The 18,226-nt window shown below is 50.1% G+C and overlaps 1 protein-coding gene across 9 annotated transcripts in view; it reads left to right on the top strand.

Annotated features, from left to right (window-relative positions):
- Nucleotides 1-147: 147 nt before the first annotated feature.
- The window catches only part of ACACB (acetyl-CoA carboxylase beta), a 125,155-nt gene continuing 107,076 nt past the window's right edge, over nucleotides 148-18,226 (top strand). For 2 of the 9 annotated variants that reach the window (XR_003902362.1, XM_029921379.1), the window contains exon 1: nucleotides 4,440-4,887. The gene's annotated coding sequence lies outside the window, so the exon portion shown is untranslated. Of the gene's footprint in view, nucleotides 170-4,438; nucleotides 4,888-16,777; nucleotides 16,836-16,937; nucleotides 16,955-18,226 lie in introns of those variants that run through there. The other 7 variants (XM_029921374.1, XM_029921368.1, XM_029921370.1 and 4 more) reach the window with 6 other exon arrangements.

The following is an 18,226-nucleotide window of genomic DNA, read 5'->3' as shown; positions in this document are numbered from 1 at the left end:
GGGCCCGAGGTGCCCTTGTGCTGCCCTCAGGCCCAGGCTGTGGGGGTGGGGGTGGGGTGGGGGTGGGGTTCTCCAAGGCAACCATTGTGAGCAGGAAGGGCTGCCACTGTGCCGCCCTACCACCTGGCCCGCCCCTCGGATGGTGCCGCCCACCTCTCCTCTGGGCCTGGTAAGCCCTGGGTGGTCCTGGGATGGGCACTGTGAGCTTGGCCCCAAGCCCAGCCTGGAGCTGCGCCCCTACCTCGGGGTGGGGGGAATGCACACGCGGTCAAGGACTGCGGAGACCCTAAAGAGCCCGAAGGGGGCGGGAAGAAACGCAATTCTCCGGGGATCATGGCTGCAAGTCCTGCCAAGCCCTGGGACAGTGAAAGGGGAGCTTCCCCCTCCCCGTTACAGTGTTTGCAGACTTCCCTGGGACTTTGGACGAGGTGTGAGGCTAGGGCACTGAGAAGAGGGCCTGATGGTCCACTGACCTGACAGCCCTTGGCTGGTAGTGGAGGTGGAGGGTGGACCCTCACGGTCAAAGCTTGGGCTCCCCCCATCTCTGGTGAAGAAGGAAGCCAGGGCTATATGGAAGGGTCCGGTTCACACGTGCTGGTATTTAGGTGGGCGAGAACAATGCATCCAGGGCAGAGGGCCTGACCTCGACCTCTCTCGATTTGGAAACCTGCCTAAGAACAGTACATCCTGGCTGATGCCTTTGTTTTCTAAAGGTGTGAGGGGGGGGTGTGTACCTTGGGCAAGCAGGCTTCCAACAGCGGGAGGGTCCAGAACAAAGATGCATGCTCAGTTTGCCCTCTGGTAACTTGGAGGCCTCCTTTGTCCAAGGGAGGGATGAAGAGGTAGTATTTCTACCTCACTCAGGCTTTGATGTTCCTCTCCCCACACAATGCTGTCAGTAGGGGAGAGGCAGCGAGCTCTGCGTTATAAATCATTCAAAAAGCAAACGCCTTTGCTGTTTCTTGTTTAATAGTGAACCTTAGACATCTAGGGATGCTTTAAACAGAACCTGGAGCTGTGTGTTGAGTGGTTTATGACCGCCCCTCCCACCCCCAAAAGAAATGGAGATTTAATCACTGGTTTTTAAGGAGGTTTGCTTTGATGAACTTTTAGCTATTTAGTGGGGGCTTCTTTCACATTTTGAGATTTGCAGAGAGGGATGAAAGGCAATCTTGGCCTTTTAGGTCAGGGGTCAGCATACTTTATCTAGGCAAAGGGTCAGGTAATAAATATTTTAGGCTCTGCCCAGGTCGCATCCACAAGAACCACTCCCCTCCCCTGCCTAGTGAGCAGCCCTGTGGTAAATGTAAATGAGCAGGTGGTCTGTCTTCCAATGAAACTCCGGGCACAAATCAGAACGGAGTATGATTTGCACATGTCATGATATCTTGATTTTTTTTTCACTCTCAAGCATTTAACACATGTAAAAAGCACTCTTAGTTGGATGCTTTTTTTCCTATGTGTTACATAGGAAAGCAGGTAGAACAGGAGCGCCCACTCAGCTGTCTGCAGTGATGGTGCCCATCGGTGGCATCCTGCCACTGGTCATTCTGCGTGGCTCACTGTGGGAGCCGCTGAGAGCCCGGCCACAGTGGTTCTGTCTCTCCTTTCTCGGGCAAAGAGAAGATTACTTGCTGAGGGCTTTTGGAAACCAGGAAGTCCGTTAATGCAAAATGTCCTGGGAACCCCGAGTTGTAAACTAATTGTGTGAAAGTCACTATCTGAATGGAAGCCAGCAGGGCAAAGTCAGAGAAGGTGAGGGTTTTTTTTTTTTTTTAATTAGACTTTAGCATGTTGTTAATATGTTCCCATTATTACGTGGGACATTCTGTTCCTCTTAAAAGTTGCTTTCTGCTTCAGTTTGCGCCTAGTGTATAAAGCAAAGTTTTGGACTTGGAGAATCCAACTTTTCAGTTTGGCAGGACTTTCCATCCTTGGCAGTGACTTTCCATCCTTGGCAAACTTTGGAGATATACAAGGGAAACAGGTAGGAAGCTCTGGGCTGCTTTGGGGGGTGCCGGCATGTGGATTGGTAGTGACACATGCTGAGAAAATTCTGGAACTCGAGTGGCCTCTCCTCCTTCTTGGAATCCTCTGACACTTTGAGTCTCACAATCTCAGGTCAGGCCAGGAGATCATACTTTGCAGTCTTTGCTACTCAGTTGTTTTTTCCTGTGTTCTCCTTTCTCTCTCCACTCGTGGCTTTTGTGGTCGGGGGACCGTGTCCAGAGGTGTCCAGAGGCCTCAGACAAGCCCTTTGGTGCCTTAAGCCTCTCCTCAGATGCTCACCGGGGTGACGCAGGGAGGCTGGGTCCAAGGACCCCGAAGAAGTCCCACAGGACCAGCCAAGGGAGTTCTTGGCAAGATGGAAATCAAGCCAGTAGGAAGTGAGAGCAGAGTTTACGGAAGATCTAGAGAGAGCAGAGACCGACGGAGCATCTGGAAGACTTGGGAAGGAAGAGGAACATGAAGTCTCATCTTTACCTGGGGCCTGGGGTTTTCCCTGAGGATTGTGGTCTGGGCCACATGCCCTTCCTCCCAGGCATCCGGGAGCCGGTCAGAATAAGGACAGGGTCCACGTGTTCGACATAAGTCACTTACTCCTTGGGACCAGGGGACCTTGGCATCGAGATGTTCCAGCGCCAGCAGCCTGGAATGTGTGCATGCGGGCCTTGCCTGGTCCTGCCTGAGGTGTTCTCTGTTGTGCTGGAAGATTCCAAAGATGATATTGTCCCTCGCAAAGAGGACATACATGAGGGCATGGATAGGGTGAGGGTGCAGGGCCTAATGAGAACAGGAGCAGGATAAGAAGTAAGGGGGGAAAACCCAGCTTTTTCTTTCATGGGGTCCATTTCGTTTCCTTGTCTCTTGGGGAAACAAAACAATATGAATGCCAGGCCCACTCCTAGAAATTGTGATTTAATTGGTCCTGGGAGTGAAAAGGAGACCGGCATTTTTATGGAGTGTCCAGTTTGCAGCCCGACCAGTGGCTGCTTTTACCAGATGCCCTGTTATCCTTAGACCGTGCGGTCACCTAAGTTTTTTTTCTATTTAGCAGATAACGTGATTTTCTGAATATAAGATGTATTTGAAGGAATCTGTTTTTTCTGTTGTGTTTGGTGGGACAAGTTTATGAGTAATTGGTTTCCAGCCTACCATTTGGCTTCTAGAAAATACTTGGAGCTGTAGAGAGAGTCAGGGGAGAGCTGAGGTACCAGAACCAAGTTCTCCATGTGCATGTGCGTAGAGGTGGTAGGGGAGTGGGGTGGTTTCTAGTCTCTTTGAAAGTAAAGCATTTCATTAGAAAGATGTTGCTAAGTGGCTGCCATGAAACAGCCACTTTGCTAGAAACTTGGTGTTTCTCGTTTTATGTCGTTTTTTTCCAACCACGTGCTGAAGCAGCTGGATGGAGAAACAGACTCAGCTACTTGTCGAGCCACCGGTCACGGAGCTAGGATTCGAACCCACGTCAGCCCGAATTCAAAGCCGAGTAGTCTTGCGACTGTTTACACTCTGCCCGGATCACAGTTATTGGAGGTCATCAGGGGGGACTTCGAAATGGAGGTTATAGGATGTCCCGGAGTCCTAGCTCTCCCAGGGGAAAAAAACCAAAAAAGCAGGGTGCATCCGGAGTCTGAAATGAGCGATTGCAGGAGCTCCGCTCTAGTGAAGTAGTTGGGATGGATAACCCAAGACCCATCGCGCAGGGGCTGCGGTCTAGGGAAGACGGAAGGCTTGCAGGCAGTGTGCCGAGCCCCTGACCGGCATCATTTCACCCTCTGCTCCTGTAAGACGCTGGTGGGGCTGTCCCTGCTCACAGCTGGCCATACCCAGGCTTCCAGAGGACAGAGGAGCAGCCCCAAAGTACCTTCCCACCCACAAGTCCGGTGGAGAAAGTTCCAAGAATCCACTGTTTGCTGACTTTTCCTTCTGGGAAAACAAGCCCGCGGAGGAAGTCACTCTGGCTTACACCTGTCCCCACTGCCATTTAAACTGTCCTGGGAAAGTTTGGGTTCTGACAGCGCTTTCCACTTGCTGCTCCTGGTTTACTGAAATCGGGGCGCCACACTGCCGTTCCCCTTACGTTTTGTCAGAGCACGGCGCCCTTCTGTGTGGCCTCTGCCTTCCCCACGCTGGTTTGCGCCTGGAGGTGACCTTTGTCCTACATGCCCGCAGCCCTCCCCTCCTCGCAGAACATTCTGTAACAGCCTGTGCCAGGTTGCCTGTTTTCCCTGCCAGGCCTAGCAAGAGCGAGCTGGCCCAGAATGGAAATGGAGCTACTGGAGTGTTGGGTTTTTTTTTCCTCCCGAAGCCACAAGAAACAAACATTTTATTGAGTGGCATTTTCATTCAGAAGGTTTAACCGAATCTTTTCTGGGGAGAGAAGCATGGTGATCCTTTGACAGCAGTTGCATGATCCCCTTGGGAGACATTTCTCAAACAACCCAGCAACCTGCATGCAATTAATTTTCCGCGTGTCACAGGAGGGTTAGGATGACTTTGTTCGAATGACTTATGACAACTTAGACTTTAGATGCCCTATGGCTTAGCTTTCTAACAGTTGTGAAACCCAGCGAGGGCCGGGATTGATGAATGGCCAGCAGAGCCTCCGGGAGGGACAGGGGGCCACCCGAGTGGTTTGGTGCCAGTCCTTGTCCCACTTCGCCTGGGCTGCTACTGCCCTTCAATGCCTTAAAGGTTAAGTGCTCCAGGGATATTTTTAAACGGCAGGGTCCAGTTCAACTAAAAGTGACGCACGCTCACAGTCACGGCGGTGAGCAGCTAGCTGGCTAAGAGTCAGGCACACAGCAAACAAGGAACCCGGAAAATGCAGCCCTGAGCATGTAGTTGGGAGGACACGGGGAAGAAAAAGCAGAGGGACAGGGGGTAAGTGAGCCGCCCCCTCCCTGGGGTCACTGACCGTAAAGCTGTGCCCCCGTGGATGGGGATTTCATGCACGGTGAGGTGAGCCCCTGTGCAGAAGTGTGCGTGCGGGCATTCCCTGGGGGGACAGTCACTCCTCTTGTTTGCCGGGACCTGATGTTGATGTGAGGGTTGGAAATGTAACAGATCAAGAAGAGCCTCTCTCTGCTTCTATACATGGTTATGTTGCTGGGAATCCCCGTGTGAACTCTTCCGTCAGTTTCACAAACCGAATTGGTAGGGGTAGGTTTTTAGGCTTAGGTTTACTGAAAAGGAAGTTCTGTGATTTTGTTCTTTTTTTTCTTCCCCACCTTCCAGGCTCCTGTCTTTAAGGGAGACTATTTCGTTTCTTATAGGTGTCCAATCTTCCAAACCTTTTTTTTTTTTTTTTTTTTTTTTTTTTTTAAGTATACTCTGAGAGGGGAGCCTGGGTGGCTGGCTCAGTCAGTTAAGTGCCTGACTTCAGCTCAGGTCATGATCTCAACAATTGTGAGTTCAAGACCCATATCGAGCTCTGCACGGACACCTTGGAGCCTGGAGCCTGCTTGGGAGTCTCTCTCTGCCCCTACCACACTTCTGCACTCTCTCAAAATAAAAAAAATAAAAATAAATTTTTAAAAAAGGCATAACTCTTAAGTCAAGCATTTACAGTGGTTCCACTGTAAGAGATGGAAAGATGTTATTTTAAAAAATTGTTTAACATTTATTTTTGAGAGACAGAACACAAGCAGGGAAGGAGCAGAGAGGGAGACACAGAATCTGAAGCAGGCTTTAGGCTCTGAGCTGTCAGCACAGAGCCCGACGTGGGGCTCGAACTCATGAGCTGCGAGATCATGACCTGAGCCAAAGCCGGACATTTAACTGACTGAGCCACCCAGGTGCCCCTGGATGTCATTTTTTTTTTTAGTGCACTACAGGGTAAAAGTCAAGTGGCACGGAGTCAAACAGGTCTCCCCGCACTATCCTTCCGTCTGACTCTCCCCTACCCCCAGGAGCCACTATGCACAGTTTGCTATAAAACTTCCCATATAGTTTCCCAAAGACTTATTTTGTGCCTTCACCTTGTACGCGGCTATCTCTCAGTGATGATCATTATTATTATTTTAACGTCAGTGGGCTTCCGTAGAAGGTGGGTGACCATCTACCTTGGCCCAAGCCTGAGGGGGAGCTTCTGGGAAGCCAGTCTCTCCAGTTAAAAGCTGCAAAGTAGAGACATTGTTTAATAAATGGCTTTAGCCTTCTAACAGTATCTTGGGAGATGAAGATGTGATTTCTTTACTGACTTCAAGTTTGAAATGGAAAGACTCAGCCCATCCTCGGTCATGTGACCAGGTGTGCCAACATCCTCAGTTTGTGGAAGGCATTTTATTTTTATGCAAAGGAGGTTTTAAAACTTTTTTTGAGTTGATACAATGTTACATTCCTGTCTGGTGAACAAGGTACTGATTCAACTTCTCTATGTGCTATGCTGTGCTTAGAAGTGTAGCTACTATCCGTCCATCACTATACAACGGTATTTCAGTATCATTGACTGTATTCTCTGTGCTGTGCCTTTTATTCCCATGACTTACCGTGTCATAACTAGGAACATGTATCACCCACCCTCCCTCATTCACTTTGCCCTTCCCCTAACCCTTATGCCCTCTGGCAACCATCAGCTTGTTCTCTGTATTTATTGATCTGATTCTGCTCTTGATTTATTCGTATTTTTCTATTCCACTTAGGCGTGAAGTCGTATGGTATTTATCTTTCTTGGTCTGACATAGTCACTTAGCATAATACCCTCTAGCTCCATCCATGTTGTTGCAAATGGCAAGATTTCATTCTTTATGGCTGAATGATATTCTGGTGTGTGTGTGTGTATATTTGTGCCACATCTTAATCCATTTGTGTGTTGATGGACACTTAGGTTGCTTCCTTATCTTGTAAATAATGCTGCAATAAATACAAAGGTGCATATATCTTTTCAAGTTAGTGTTTGTGTTTTCTTTGGGAAAATGCATAGTAGCAGAATCACTGGATCACGTGGTATTTCCATTTTTCATGTTTTGAGGAAGCTCCATCCTGTTTTCCACAGCGACTGCGCCAGCTTGCATTCCCGCCAGCAGTGCACGAGGGCTCCTTTTTTCTCCACATCCTCGCCAACACCTGTTATTTTCTTGTCCTTTTGATTTGAGCCGTTCTGACAGATGTGAGGCAATATGGTGGCTTTCATGTGCGTTTCCCTAAGGATGAGTGATGTTGAGCATCTTTGCGTGCGTCTGTTGGCCATCTGGATGTCTTTGGAAAAGTGTCTGTCCACATCTTCTGTCCGTATCTTCACTGGATTATTCATTTTTCAGGTGTGGCGTTTGGTGAGTTCTTTAGAGACTTGGATACTAGCCGTTTATCTGATATGTCATTTGCAAATATCTTCTCCCATTCAGTAAGTTGTGTTTTGTTTTGTTGATAGTCTGCCATACAAAAGCTTTTTATTTTGATATAGTCCTAATAGTTTCTTTCATGCAAAGGAGTTTTTTTGCTTCTGCTCAGATGCTATGTAAGCTCTGTTTTATCACCTTTAAATCTAAGACATAAGTTAGAGTATTGTAAGAGATCCTTGATTTTTATGGGACCAATAAAACTTTTAATCTTTTCAAATGGAGTCTCCCTCAAGGTCTTGTGCCTACGTAAACTTTGGGATACCTTAATCTACAGCCTCCTCTGAGTTTTGACTCAAGGATCTTTAGAAAAACATACATTGGCACATGGGGAAGCTGGGAAGCCTGGTCAGCAATCTTGCGTTTTATCTGAAAACTTCATGCACATTTCACATTCTATTCTAATAGATCTCTTCAGGGGCGCCTGGGTGGCTCAGTCGGTTAAGCGTCTGGCTTCGGCTCAGGTCATGATCTCACAGTTTGTGAGTTTGAGCCCCGCGTCAGGCTCTGTGCTGACAGCTCAGAGCCTGGAGCCTGCTTCGGATTCTGTGTCTCCCTCTCTCTCTGACCCTCCCCTGCTCGAGCTATCTCTCTCTGTCTCTCAAAAATTAAAAAAACATAAAGAAATATTTAATAGATCTCTTTGTTATAATGATAGTAAACTTACTGCCACAGAGTAAGAGGATTCTCCAGGAAGATAGGCCACGTTTGCTTCTGCAGGGCCCCTGGTGCTGCACAGTCCCTGCTGGGCACAACAGGGAACCCAAGGTACTGATTACCGAGTGGTTGGCACACATTAAGTGTTGAATTCTGCACAAGGACGATCCTAGGACGGAGTCCTTATTTACTCTACTCCTCCATCCAGAAAACCAAGGTTTGGAGAATTCCCATGACTGGCTCAGGTCATGGCAGAGTCCATTTGGCTCACCTAGACACCTTACTGGGCTTTCTGGACGTGTGTGGGCCACTCAGCACATCTTAGCCCCCTTACCTGGGCAGGGGCTTCAGAAACCAGACTCAGTCTTTGGGTAGCCCTGGGTTTGTGCCACTCCTGTTGGATTCACTAAAGCACCACCTTCTCAAATCAAATCATGGGCGAGAGTGATATTCCTAGCACACACTCTCCTTTCCACTTGGAAGTAAATGGGTCTCAGGCTCCAGTGGTAACTTGAATAATGAGCTGTTGGAAATGCCCCTCTTAGCAGACCTTCCTTCCATATTACATGGAAGGCTGTGGCCCTGTTATTTCCACATTCCCAACAAACTGGGACTTTGGGGCCCTCCTGTTTGGAGGAACAACCCATGTGAGGTGGAAAAGGGGCTCTGGTTTGGGAAACCCTGGGCTGCCCGTGGGGAGCCCGAACCCTTTCCAGCAGGACTTCTCAGAGCCTTGAATACACTCACCCACCGGCGGCACTCTCCAAAATGTGACTTTGGGATTTGGCAGCGATGGGAACCATCTTTCTGGCCACCTCTTGAGAAGCATGGAACTGTTTCATTTCGTGTCCTCCTCCATTTTCCTTTAGAATCCCGGGAAGCAGGATCCTGTGACAGATCAGGGTCACAGGCTTGAGCTTTTGTGCAGGGTTCCAGGGCGGTGTGTGTGTGTACAGTGCTCGAGTTCAGGCTCCCAGGGTTCTGGACGGGTTTAACCAGGGACATCTGCTGGCAGACAATCGCACGCGCTCAGCCTTGGGGTGAGGTGGTGGCAGGTGTGGGGGAAGCACAAAAAAAACCCACACAGACCCCGCAGCATGGCTCAGGTCCAGCCCTGCCACTTCATGACGTGACCTTGGGCAACAGGTGCCTCCTCTGCCTCATCTCTTCATTGGCAAAACTGGGAGCACATTACTTCTGAGAGCCCTCGTGGACACTTAAAGGGGTAACAAACGTGAGGTGCACAGCTTAAGACCTGGAGTGTAGTAAGTGCCCAGGAAACATTAGGCTTTATTATCACTTAGCAATTTCCGTGGCTTGTTGGAGGATTGCTGCATGCCTCCTACTGTATCTGCCTTTGATTTACAAAAGAGCCCTATTTCCAGAGTCGTTTTTTTCTAACTCTTGCTTGCTGGGAAAGGGTTCAGAAAGCCTGCGTTAGGAGTTGTTGAGAAATTTGAACAGAGCTGGGGTTTAGGTCTCACAGGATTTACTTTCTAATGGGGAAGACAGGTGTGCATGTACAAGTGACCTTACGTGTAACTACCCCCCATAAGTAGAGGGAGAGGACAGGGGGCCAGCAGAGCACAGAACGGGAGCCTGGCATCCAGTGCAGGGTATGGTGGGGATGCAGCTGCCTGGCCAGGTGGTTGCCCAAAGCCTGACCTTGACCCCACACCCTTGAGACTCATAGGGGAAAGAGGACCCTCCAGGGAGGCAGGAAGCGTGACGCCGACACTAAGGCAGACCTGAGCTAGGTGGAGGCATCGATGCATCCAGTAGGTGTTACTGACCCTTCTGTGGGCTAGGCACTGTGCTGCGGAGCAGGAGACAGGACACAGCCAGTCCTTGTCCCGAGGAACCTTCCATTCCATGGAGGGAGATGAGTCAGGTCAGCGTATGATACGTGACACAAAGGAAAGGGACACATCATCTAGAGTAAGACCCGTGGGTGTCAGGGTGGGTCTGGAGTGGGAACACTGAAGCAAAGACAGAAAAAGGAGCAAGAAGTAACTATGCCGGGGAACAGTGGTAGGGAAGACTATTCCAGAACATGGGCCCACAAGCCTGGGCTGAATAGGGACCAATGGCTAGAGAGTGGGCAGAGGCCAGATGCCCAGGGCCAAGGGGACCACCAAGGAGTATAATGAAGGAGCCCCTGAGAATATGAAGTTCAGTTCAGCTACTCACTGCCAGAGTGACTTTGGACAAGTTCCACTCCTTGAACCCTGAGAATCCTTTTCGTTAAAAAAAAAAAAAAAAAAAGGCTTCTCATGACACTGATCTCACAGAGTAGAATGAGATCATGATTATGAAATGCTTGGTACAGAGCCTGGCACACAGTAAGTTCTAACAAACCTTAACTATGAGTACAAAAATACGGGTTTTAATCAGTAGACAGGGTGCTGGTATTTTGTGGGATATATTTTTCAACCTTTTGCTATAGAAAAAAGTTAACTTTTTTGACGTTTATGTATTTTGAGAGTGAGCGCGGGCTTGCACACTGGAACATGTAAGGGGTGGAGAGAGAATCCCAAGGAGGTTCGGCACCACCAGCAGAGCCTGATGCGGGCCAGTCAGACCTGAGCCAAAGTCAGACGGCTAATCGACTGAGCCACCCAGGCGCCCCAAGGTAGACTTTTTCAAAACCATTGCTGTGATTGTTTCCAACACAATGAACAGTGTTTCCTTACTGTAGTCCCCAGTTCAAGCTCCGGGCTCTCTGTCTCCTAGATGTCTTTGAACAGTTGTCCTGTTCCAATCAGGACCCACAAAAGGTCCTATTAAGTCTCCCTTCATCGATAACAACCACTTCCCTCCTTTATTAAATGCCAGTTACTTACTGAAGAAAACAGGTCGTTTGTCCCATAGAATTTCCCACATCCTGGATGTGGCTGATTACACATCTCTCAAGTGTCACTTAACATATTTTTCTGTCCCTGTACATAAGTATTTAGGTCTGGAGGCTTGAATCCATTCAGGTCCAAATTCTTGGCAAGACACTTCACAGGTGTTGCTGCTTGTTTTCTTTCTTTCTTTCTTTCTTTTTTTTTAATATTTACTTTTTGGGAGAGCTAAAGCGGGGCAGGGGCAGAGAAAAGGGAACAGAGGATCCGAAGTGGACTCTGCTGACAGGCTGACAGCAGTGAGCCTGATGTGGGGTTGAACTCATGAACCTTGAGATCATGACCTGGGACGAAGTCGGACACCCAGCCAACGAGTCAGGCAGGCACCCCTACTTGTTTGGTCTCTATTGTGTCACATCAAGAACGTGATGTCGGGTTATCCCACCTGCAGTGATGCTCACTCATCAGTGAGCGTTGGAACATTATGAGTCTGATCTCCATTGTGAAGTCCTCACCAGCCTTTCACTAAGCAGTTCACAAGCCGTGGGCGGTCAGAGTCTAGGTCAATATTAGCTTCCTTGCTGGCTGCAGATGTGGTTTCCTACTTCTCTCCATGCTAGTCCTAGATCCCTTCTTAGCTGTCATGGTCCTGTAACATACAATTTTCGTCCACCGTCTGGCAACCCTGAAATACAGGAAAGGCCGAATAAATGCTTGGTTATATGGTTGTTGTTTTTTTCTGTAAGTCCATTTTCAGAGTCATGACTGCTACCATTGGGAGTTCCCAAGGTGTCGGTGAGGTTTTGTTTGAGGAACGTTAGGATTGCATAATTTTTGAAACTGCATTTCAATCCACTGTAGTGATCATGTTTTATGGCCCCAGTGTCTTGTCTTTGGCAGGGCAAGCCACTACAGGGTCCTTGCGTTCTGGCAGGAAGGAAGTCACAGTTCATTTCTGTTCATTTCTGCCCCAGCCCTGGAGTGAGCCATTTCCCCAATAATCATGCTTCCTTTTAGTGGAAAATATACTTAGAAATCATAATCTGGCAGGACCCCTGAGTGGCTCAGTCAGTAAGATGCCCAACTCTTGATTTTGGCACCAATCATGATCTCATGTTTCGTGAGTTCAAGCCCTACATCAGGCTCTGTGCTGGTGGGATGGAGCCTGCATGAAATTCTCCCTCTCCCCCTCTCTCTCTGCCCCTCCTCTGCTCAAAAATAAGTAAACTTAAAAAAATCACAACCTGAGGCAAGAAATTGTTTATGAGTGCCTCTTGGCTTCTCTGTGCCTTATGGACTGGGGTCAGGGAGCTGGGTAAGGAGGTTTGTACAGTGGTTCAAATAAGGGATAACAGTGGCTTGACCTTGATCTTTGGTAAAGCGCTTAACACCAAGCCTTGGTGCATCCGTGGAGAGTGATTAGAATACCTTCATTTGTGGTTGTCTATATTCGCTCACTTAAACCTCACCAGATCTCTCTGATCGTCCCCATTGAACACAGGAGAAAGTCAAGGCTCAAAGAAGTGAGGAAATTTGCTAAAGGTCACACAGGAGACAAAGAGCAGAAATAGAACTTGGAGTTAACAAGTAATCCAACCAGTACACAGGGTCTTAATTTAACTAACTTAGATTAGATTCAGACACCAAACGTGATCTGTCAGCAAGACTGGGCTGCTTGTGTTTGTCACCTGGGACTCTGGTGAGGGTCTTGAGGGCCCAGGCCATACCGCAGACCCTCTCCCTGCCTGGAAAGGTTTGTGCAACCTCGAGACTGCTGCTGGTGCTTTCTATCCACACAACCTAAAAGCTGTCCCGAGCCCGTCTTCTCACTACTTAGTCTTTACGGGAGCCCTTGTGAGGTTGGCGTTATTCAAAACTGAGAAACTGAGGTCCAAAGATTCAAATACGGAACTGACGCCGTGGAGTTTCCCAGCTGCTCACGGTGCCGAGGCTTGCACCCCCACACCCTCTGATTCTGTGTCAAGAGCCGTTTTCACTTTGACTTCTGCAAGAGACGGGACAGGGGAGAGGCTGCTTGTTTTTTAGAGAAGGAAATCCCCTATGGGCTCTCTCGATCTGTCCCAGCATTTGCAACCAGGCTCCCAAAGCTGGTGGGAAGGGCTGGGCTGGCCTTGAAGAAGAACAGCTGTTCCCAGGAGGTCAAGTTGATTCAAGTTGGAAGGAGTTGCGTAGCACAGTGGCCCTGAGCCGGAATAAGGCGTGGAGGAGGCCTTAGCCAGCAGAGCCAGGGGCAGTTGGTGAAGGAGATTCCCACCAGGTCACAGTTCAGCATGAAGGAGGAGCCTTGCACCCCCAGCACTACCCCAAGTAGCAACATTAATAAGGAAAAGAATTACAATAATCATGGCATCTACGTCTGATTGCATGCTTTGTTAATGCCAAGCTAAGCAATCCATCTATGGGAGTTCATTTAATTGCCCTTCAGGATGCTGAGGTTATCATCCCCATTTTACAGGTGAGAAAACTAATTTTCCAGCCCAGGCAGGCAGACCTCTGAGTCTGTTCTCAGCTCTTGTGCTGTAGCTCCCCGCTGCTCCAAGAAGCGGGTGTGCATCCCTTAAGTATCTCATGATGCTGCTTAGTAATTTGTCCCTGTCTGCTGTCTGCCCCCCGCCCCCGACCCTTCCCTCAGCCAGGCTGGCTGTTTGGTTCCTGGCAAGTTCCAAAGTTCCTGGTTCTTCCTGCTTCGAGGCCTTTGCGGCTCCTGCACCATATGCCTCCAACAGTCTTCTATCACCTTCCAGCATTGGCCCCTTTGCCTGGCTATGTCACGCTTCCTTCCAGAAACATCCTCACCTGGCAGACCAAAGTGGATGCTTTTTTTTTTTTTTTTTTTTTTTTTTTTTTTGTGGCGTAGCAAGGACGGCTTCTCCTTGGTGGCAGTTCTCCCAGGTGTGCTGTGAGACTGTGACCTCCGCATGACGGCCCCTCCTTCCTGTGCTGTCTGCTCGTGTCTCCTGCAGCTGGCAGCCACCGGAGCAGGGGCTCTGGGAAACACCTGCTGATGAATGAGTGAATGGTGGAAGAAGGCAAAATCCCGGGTTCAGAAGGTACAGAGAGGATAGAATTCCATCTGCAAAGGTGGCCGGGGCCCGGGTCCTAGGTCATGGGTGACAGTTGACTTTGGCAGTTTCTACCAAGATGGCTCAAGTGAGACCCTAGCAGGACAGGGGAACTTTTGAGATGGTGGAATACATTTTCCGCTGGAGGTGGGGACGCGCCCCTCTTATGTTTCTCCAAGGCAGGGGCCCAGCTGGGACCATTCGGGCCAGTCGTGCCTGGGCCAGCAGGTCAACCCGATCCAGAGTCGGGGTAGGCTCACCAGGTGTTAACTGAGCACCTGCGGTTTGCCAGGGAAAACTGAAATTCACAGGTTTTCATAAAAGTGTTTCCCTTCCCCGACCGGTGCTCCCCAATACTGCACACCTGCTCAACTCTCAATTTGGGATTTGGCACAAAACCACAAACATGTAGCTAATCGATGCTTACTTTAATGGTGATTGGGATTCTCCGGAGATCCAGATGTTCTGACAAGTGATTAGTTTGAGGACGGACTGTCCTGGTTCTCATTTCCAGGCTTTGGATTCCAGCCATCTAAGGAGGTAGGGTAGCCAATGAGCCAACTCAGCCACCAGCTCACCTCTACCTACTACAAATATAGGCTCAGGGGCGCCTGGGTGGCTCAGTGGGTTGAGTGGCTGACTTTGGCTCAGGTCATGACCACATGGTTTGTGAGTCCGAGCCCCTGCCAGGCTCTGTGCTAATAGGTTGGAGCCTGGAGCCTGCTTCGGATTCTGTGTCTCCCTCCCTCTCTGCTTGTGCTCTATCTCTCTGTCTCTCTCTCACAAACAAACAAACATTTAAAAAAAAACTTTTTTTAATGTAGGCTTTGGAGTCAGGCAGAGCGGGGTTGAATTCCATGTACCTCCAAGCTCTGTGACTTTGGGCAAGTCACTCCCCCTTTCTGGGCATTGGATTTTCAAACCCAATCTGTGAGATGGGATAGGAATGCTACTCCCACAGGACTGCTGTGAGGAGTAAATGAGAACCTGAGTGCAAGATTCATGGAAGGCATTGCTATTGTTATAGATCAGCACGCGGGCTAGGGAGTGACGGACGCAGGTTCTGTTCTAGGTGAAGGTTACAGTTCTCTTGCTCTCCCTGGGCGTTCCTCCCTCCGGGGTGAAGATCCATGACATCTCCCCAGCACAGTGCCCTCATCCCAGTCACAGACGTAGATGAGACCCTCCCATTTTCCCCTCCTCTACTGTCACCTGCCCTGTCACACATCTTGGGATGCAAGAGCAAAGGAGCGTCCTCCCTAGCAGAACACTTTGCTCCCTACCCGTCCTGCTTAGGTAATTTGGGCCGAGTCCTGTCTTTAGCAAGTATAGTTATTAATTCACCATCTAGCACCGTGCCAAGGGCAAACTCTGCTTGAGACCTCCTGCCCCCCCCAACCTTAGCAACCTGGTAAACTCCTATTGATCCCGCAGAGGCCCAGAGCAGATGTCTCTCTTAGCTGTCCCTCATGCCCATCTCCACCCCTGCAAGCAGCTCTCTCCCGAGCTCCCTTCCGGTTCGGCTTTTCCTGGTTCTGGGATCCTTGATGCTAGATCTTGGTTCGAAAGACTTTATCTGAGCTGGACTCTACTGTCTCCCCCAAAGCCTTTCCTTGGAGAGGAACCCCAAGCCTATAGAGAAGTAGTTCTGTTCTTCTTTCCTGGTTGCATTTTAGTGCCTCCACCGTGCACGCAGGGGGTTACACACTAGCTCACACAGCTCTAAGAAACTGAGCTGCGCTGACAGTCGCCTCTCAGATCTGCTGACCTGGGGGACCCTCCTCAGGGCTTATGGAGGGAAATCCTGCCCAGAGAGGAAGAGCGTGTGAGGATTAGGAGCGTGGGCTCCCAAGGGAGGCCACTAGGGTCCTAAAAGTGTGAACTGGGGGGGGTGACTGAGCCTGTCCCCTCCCCTACACAGGGGAGTGAGAAGTGGCACCTGTTGCAGACAGTTGCAGTGGGAGGCTGATGAGATGACGTGTAAAGCTCACAGCACACGGGCTCTCTGCTGCCCAGGGACACTGGATTTTTGCTGTGAATGATGTCTTCGTATAGAAAGACTACTGGCCTGGAGCCAGGACCATAGGGCTGACCATGGCTGTGTTGCTAATTTCACGCAGGACTTCCAACCTCTGCTCATGTATAGAATAAGGACCCATTACTGACGCGCTGATCTCCAAGGGTCCCCTCCTATGCTGCAGGGTGGAGCAGGTGGATTTTGGGGGAACACGGTGACCTGTGACGCTCCCGTTCCTGCAGGCTGGCATGCTCTGAGCGCTCGGACGGCCTCACGCGGCTAGCTCCCCTCACCTGCACGATCTCTGAATTAGCCCAAACGATGTTGTGGCACCCACCTGCCAGCCAGAGGGCTCTTGGCCGCCCACACTTCGCCCTGACACTCTGCTTCTCTTTCGGTCACACCCAGGCAAAGTGTCGGATAGAGGAGCGCACGGGCACAGAAGGTCGTTCTGATTAGGGGAGTGTTTAAGCATGTCTGGAGATGCAGATTTGGGCAAAGGGTCAGTTGTATAAGCAGTGACAGAGGCCTGAGTGCAGGCATGTGGCAGGCCGGGGGGAGGCGGCCCTGTGGGCTGGCCAGCCTCAGAGAGCATTGACAGCCTCCTACGTACCTGAGTCTGAGTCAGGGGAGGGCTGATTCTGCACGGACCGTCGTGAGCGGCTTGTGTCTGTGGGTGACATGGGAGGGTGTGCCGCATGGCTAACTTGGGTAAAACGCGCCCGTACTGGAGAGCTGGCCCCTCCAAACTCCTCCCCCATGGCCTGATGCACGACACCAGCCTCCTGCTGAAAGGTGACACCCTGTGGGGTGGATTCCCTTAGTCACCCTGTGGGCGCCTGTCAGGACCCACACGAGAATGGAGCTGGTGGCCGTGTCCACAGTGGTGGTAAGTGGCAGCAAACATCTGGGTGCTCATCATCTTGGGAGGAAAAGTCCAACCGTGGAACAGGACTGCTGGCTTAGAGCTGGCATTCTGCTGCCTCGGTGCCACACAGACCTTGCCAGGTATGGGTGCGTGTTGCAGGGGTGAGGTGCTGCTGGCAAACAGATCCCGACCTCCCCCCTCCACTCTTCATTTGGTCGCTGCCCCGTGCTTGTAGGTGCTGAGCGGTTTCCTGTGTTCACTGTGGCCGGAGCCATGATTACTGTGACACCTGGCAGCTACTGCCTGGTTTTGGTTGGCAAGAAATAAAAATAGCTCTGGCTGTGCTCCGTTTTCGGGTCAAGGGCAACAGCTTGGCATGGCGTGGTCCCCAGAGCTTCCCTGGAGGGACTCCTCTGGCCTTTATTGCTTATGGGCTCAAATCACCTGCACAGTGCTCCTCCTGGACCGCCGTGCACGTCTGGCATTGTTAGTTTTCGTGTCGCTCTGCTGCTCCGTCTTCCGTGGACACAGCCAGGTGTCTGGTTTTACAATCGTGTCCACATGCTGGTTGGTTAACACCGTCCATTTTATGGGATTTGTTTATGTCCACATTTCATGGCAGGGCAGTGTGAAAGGTTTGGGCAAGGTGGGCTGGATTTGAATGAAGTCAGGGTCCTGAGCTTCTCTGAGCCCGTTTACTGAACTGTGAAATGGAAGTAAAATGACAACAGCAGTGATAATATCCATCTCAGTTGCTCTGAGGGTCGGAGGCAGGCACCCTAAACTCGTGATGCTGTGCATATGTGTAAATACTAGTATTTCTTTATTTTTATGAAAAACTTTTAAATTGATTTCTGAGAGAGACAGCATGCAAATGGGGAAGGGGCAGAGAGAGAGGGAGACACAGAATCTGAAGCAGGTTCCAGGCTCTGAGCTGTCAGCACAGAGCCCGATGTAGGGCTTGAACTCACAGACCATGAGATCATGACCTGAGATGAAGTCAGACGCTCAACCAACTGAACCACCCAGGTGCTCCAATACTGTTATGTTTATATATTGTCCCAAGATACATGCCGGTAGATGGGCAAGAATTAGTATCCCCATTTTACAGATGGGGAAGCAGAGGCCCAGAGTTTTCTCAAACAAAGGGTACATAGGTTTTTTGTGTAGGTAACACCTCTGCAAGGTAGGTTTGGGGTGTTAGATCCATGGCCCCTGTCAGAATAACAGCAGATCTTAAAGGATTTCCTGGGTGGGGGTGGGGGGCGAACTGGAGAGAATTGCTGGTCATCCCGTTCATCAGAGGTTCCAATTTAGAGCTTGGCAGCTCCAGTGCCACCATCCCTCAGTTGCCCACCATGCATGTACCTCCCCAGCTTGCCCCCCCCCCCCCCCCCCCCCCCCCCCCCCCC

The sequence above is a fragment of the Suricata suricatta genome, chromosome 14 (genome assembly GCF_006229205.1).
Source record: "Suricata suricatta isolate VVHF042 chromosome 14, meerkat_22Aug2017_6uvM2_HiC, whole genome shotgun sequence".
Taxonomy (NCBI): domain Eukaryota; kingdom Metazoa; phylum Chordata; class Mammalia; order Carnivora; family Herpestidae; genus Suricata; species Suricata suricatta.
Note: the sequence above shows the minus strand (reverse complement) of the source record. Positions and strands in the feature narration are given on the sequence as shown.